Raw genomic sequence first — 5,035 nt, forward strand, 5'->3', positions numbered from 1 at the left:
ACCAACCAACCAACCAACCAACCAACCAACCACCCACCCACCCACCTACCAACCCATCCAAAACCTCTCCCTTCCTTTTTACCCACCCAACCAGTCAGCAATAACTCTATATACCTGGTCGTTTAACCACTACTACGTCGAGCAGATTAAGGTACCGTAGTACATTCGTAGTGTATAAGGTATTACAGATTTCATCATACCTTATACACTTCACTGGGCACACATATTTTTTTATGAGCAAGACAACATTAGAAGTAATTGGATATGAGATCCTTATCAATGCTCCCCACTGAGTGACACAATAACAACAAATATAGTCAGGTACTAAGACATACACAGAGCATCTGAAGTTCTGGTGAAGCCAAACACGTTTACTGAACATCCACATTTTAAAATAAGCATCCAAAAAACTTCATTAAAACTATAGCTCAACTTCCCATAGAAAGAGTAAATTTATTACCAACCAACCAACCAACCAAAACGTTTATGTTTACTTCAAATTCACAATTTTTCTGCAACTAATATAGACGCTGTAAGTTCCAAACGAAAGAAAACATTAATGTTTGTCACAAAATCGAAGCTTTAATGGAAGAAAAAATATAGAAACCATAACTTTATCACGAACCAAAGCTTACATGTATACCTCCAAATCATATCAAAACTTAACCAGTGCAACATAAGATTATAATCAAAATCAAAGCTTTCAGGCAACAACATATTTAGAGACCGAAACAAACCATAAATTCACTAAATTAAGCTGACAAGTAGAGCTTTGATTTCGAGGCACATGGTGTACGTACTTTTGGATTCCAGCTTCTGTAGTTTTGCTACCTAAGTTAGAAACCAAAACTTTAACGTTTTAAATCAAAGCTTTACTTGTCAGCGTAATTTAGTCTGCCATAATTACACTTGGAAACCATTGAACTTTATTATATAAAAACAATTCGATCTAAAATAAGTAATTTTTTTTACATTGTAAATTATTTGAGAGTACAATACAACAACCTGTTTCAAATTGTCCTCTTATTTTGTCAATTCACTAAAACCTTGAAATTCCAATCCATTTATAATACGCTCCATGTACATTCTGCAATTTTATGTCGAATACTGTGTTTAAATAGTTGATGGTTGAGGCAGGCCTTTAAAATTCAAGCTGTCCGACGCCCGTGGCAAGTAAACTGTGTGTGGACAAGCGAAAACACCAATCCGTTCGCCCGACGGACAAGTGAATTTCGTGTGAAAATTACCAGCTTTGACATTAAAAACAGTGGACGTATCTCGACAAAATCACATTGTAACAGGGAAAGAAGTGAGTGAGAGTGACACAAATGTAATTGGATTTTTGTTATACAGAATGTTGCGAAACCACTTCAAGTTAATGCGATACTATGCGATCTATTCTGTCAACCTTGCAACGGCAGAACTCTCCCACAGCAGATCAAAACATTTAGCTAAGTAATTAGCAAATCTATGAAAGTATTGACCTTGAAAATTACTGTCATGACTTTCGTTGGTTACACGTTAGTCGGTACTATACTTCGCTAGATAGAATCAGGAGAACTCAGTTCAAAACTAACTTGATATGTACATGCATATCGCTACGATAGTCAGACTCTTCTGCCCCATCACCGGTATTTGTACTTCCGAATATGGCATCGATGCTTCCACATTGCACTCTCTCATGTCGAAATGTCTCTAGATTATCCCATAATATTCCTTTCGTGGTTTAAAAAAACAAAACAGTTATATATAATAATGTTTTATAATCGATTTCAACTTGTCGTAGTCTAAAATCCATTATGCTGTCGTATTCATAAGCAAAAGATCTGAGTTTCTTGAGTAATTACTGTTGACATGGTTTACAAATTCATTTAGCCAGCAATGTGGTGTTTAGATACCCCACAAAGTGTCCGTTATGACTGACACTGATAGAACGGACGAATACAAAACGATACATTTTATGTCTCTCTATAACTTAAGTAAACAACACTGCCATATATCCAAAGTCAGATGAGTTGGTGTGTGTATGTGTATGTGTATGTGTGTGTGTGTGTGTGTGTGCGTGCGCGCGCGTACATGCATGTATGCATGTATGTATGTATGTATGTATGTATGTATGTATGTATGTATGTATGTATGTATGTATGTGTGTGTGTGTATGTATGTATGTATGTATGTATGTATGTGTGTGTGTATGTATGTATGTATGTATGTATGTATGTATGTATGTATGTATGTATGTATGTATGTAAGTATGTATGTGTATGTGTATGTATGTGTATGTGTATGTGTGTATGTATATATGTGTGTGTATGTATGTATGTGTGTGTGTGTGTGTGTGTGTGTGTGTGTGTGTGTGTGTGTCTGTGTGTGTGTGTGTAAACGTAGACGACTCTTTAAATTAATACTGCATCTGTACCCATTAGTTGTCTGTGTTGCATTAGGATAAAAATTAATATTAGAATTGGGATGGGCTTGACAATTCTGCTGGGGTGAACTATGTTGTTGTTTTTGTCTTTTTTAGTCACACTAACATCAGTAATGATCACTTACCTTTTAGACTCCATCGCAATCATGCACACTACACAAAAATCATTATATTAATTATAACCTACATTAATAATGAGGCAGGAGATAGCCATGGATATTTGTGTCTGCCGAGAGAGAGAGAGGGGGGGGGAGGGGAGAGAGACATACATACTCAGAGAGACAGAGATGTTGCCGCGAATTTTAGGAGCTCTATTAAAGGGGAGGAGGCTGTGAACATATAACACACACACACACACACACACACACACACACACACACACACACACACACACAGAGTAAATTATGTTCGTTCACTAAGTGTCGTGCAACAAATGGGAAATTCGCTGAAGAAAGTTATAATATTTATACCAGCGGCAGTAGCCCTACCAGTGCCCTATCACTGCCTTGACAGTTTGATATCCAAGTCTCTGGGCTATATATGTGATATAGTGAAAGTCAGTTACAATGTACTACTGTGACAGCATAGATAGTCATTGAACCATGTAGTGATTTAGAATTAGTAGTAAGAATATGACCAGATTGGATTGTTCTTATCTATATAATATTTATAGGGCAACGATCGTCAGGAAAAGGGTGATCTTCACAGACAGTCACGTGGCGTAAGTTTCAACTGTAAGAATATTAATTGACGTCAAAACCAATTGGATTCTTTCTATGCGGTGACGTCATACCAAATTATCATATCATCCTACACCTCAGTCCGTATGTTGTCTCCCGTATCAATTCAGTATTAGTTGACAACAACTGAACACATCACTTCATGTTCTCTGTTCATCACCATATTGTTAACATCGACAGTCATGGCAAATGAAACTAACAGTAGTTACGTCGTGGACAATGGTTTTCCCTTCCCCACCATCAATCTTGGTTCGGAGGAAATCTTTGACTTTAATAACAGTTTTGGAAATATGTCGGTGTCTGGACTAGTAGGACCTGAAGCATACGTAATTCCTTCAATATTCGCGTTGATATTCTTCATCGGTGTTATTGGCAATGGGACACTTGTACGTATAGTGGTGATGAATCAAGATATGAGGAGTGTACCCAATGTCTTTATTGCAAGTCTTGCAGTGGGAGATCTTTTACTGTTGTTAGTTTTTGTACCGTTCAACGCTATCACCTACATGACATCATCTTGGCCACTTGGTGAGCCAATGTGCAAGATTGTCAACGGTGTCCAAGTGGCCAGTACGGCTGTGTCAGTGTTCACTCTGACAGCTTTAAGCGCCGATCGCTACCAAGCCATCGTCAATCCTATGAACAAAAAAGCGACCCATATGATGCGACGCACGTACATGAAAGTCGTCTTCATATGGTGTTTATCAATTTCGTTGGGTGTCCCTACAATGGTGTACGGTGGTTTATGGAAATACACCTATAATGATGGAACTGAGGTGCCGTACTGTCGTGCTATACCGCCACTGATGACATTTCTCGATCACCTGCAAACAGCTATGATGTTCGTCCTGCTGTATTTGGTTCCCCTGGCCATCATTAGTGTTTATTATGTTCTAATCGCTATCAAGCTGGTACGCAGTTCTAAACACGTACTTGGTGAAAGTTTACGCAACGAGCACAAACAACTACGAGCGAGGAAACGAGTTGCCAAAGTGGTATTGGTTTTTGTCCTGATATTTGGCATTTGCTGGCTACCGTATCATCTCTTCAATATGCTTCTCTCTTTCAGCACTGACAAAAGCAGATACGAGAATTACGGTATGATGTTTTTCCGATCGCTTGGCAACATCATGGCTTATGCTAACTCTTGTGTCAACCCTCTTGCTCTGTATTTCCTAAGTAAAACATTTAAGAGTTACTACAATCGCTACATCCTTTGTTGCCTGTCGTCGAGGGAACCACGGAACGGCCTAGTGAAGGACTATCGCGACAACAGTTCATTCAAACGCTCACCAAGCCGCACTTACAGTAGTCGTCTTACGCACCGAACAATGGTTTTTTCTGTTTAAAAACTTTACTAACTGTAGAAGAACATGGAAGACGGACACGGCATTCTAATTTGTGTGAAAAATTCGGACTGAAATATATGAAATAGAGGAAGAGATAATCTTTATGTCTGTGTACCTAACGTACACATAGGGGTGTGCAATATTTCATAGATTGTTGTTTTCCTGGTCTGCAGACTAAATATAACAACCTTTTGACTATATATTCCTACCTGTAAGGAAAAAAGAGGTAGGAATATATAGTCAAAAGGTTGTTATATTTAGTCTGTAGACCAGGAAAACAACAATCTATGAAATATTACACACCCCTATGAACGTACATGACTGTTTGGTTTACCAGACGATTCAACAAACAAACAACGAATGTCTATCTGTACATGTAAATGACATTAGTACTTTGTAGGGACGCTGTGATTAATAACTATTACACCTTTGTGTAATAGTTATTGTGTAAGTTTTCTCTCCTGAACATTACGAGAGCAAAGAAGTTTTTGAAATTTCTCAGATTTTAACAGGAAACT

The 5,035-nt window shown here is 38.0% G+C and overlaps 1 pseudogene; it reads left to right on the plus strand.

Moving 5' to 3' along the window:
• The first annotated feature begins 3,350 nt into the window (after positions 1-3,350).
• Positions 3,351-4,517, plus strand: LOC144433377 (neuromedin-B receptor pseudogene; annotated as a pseudogene).
• The last annotated feature ends 518 nt before the right edge of the window (positions 4,518-5,035 follow it).

The sequence above is a fragment of the Glandiceps talaboti genome, chromosome 3, assembly GCF_964340395.1.
Source record: "Glandiceps talaboti chromosome 3, keGlaTala1.1, whole genome shotgun sequence".
Classification (NCBI taxonomy): Eukaryota; Metazoa; Hemichordata; class Enteropneusta; family Spengelidae; genus Glandiceps; species Glandiceps talaboti.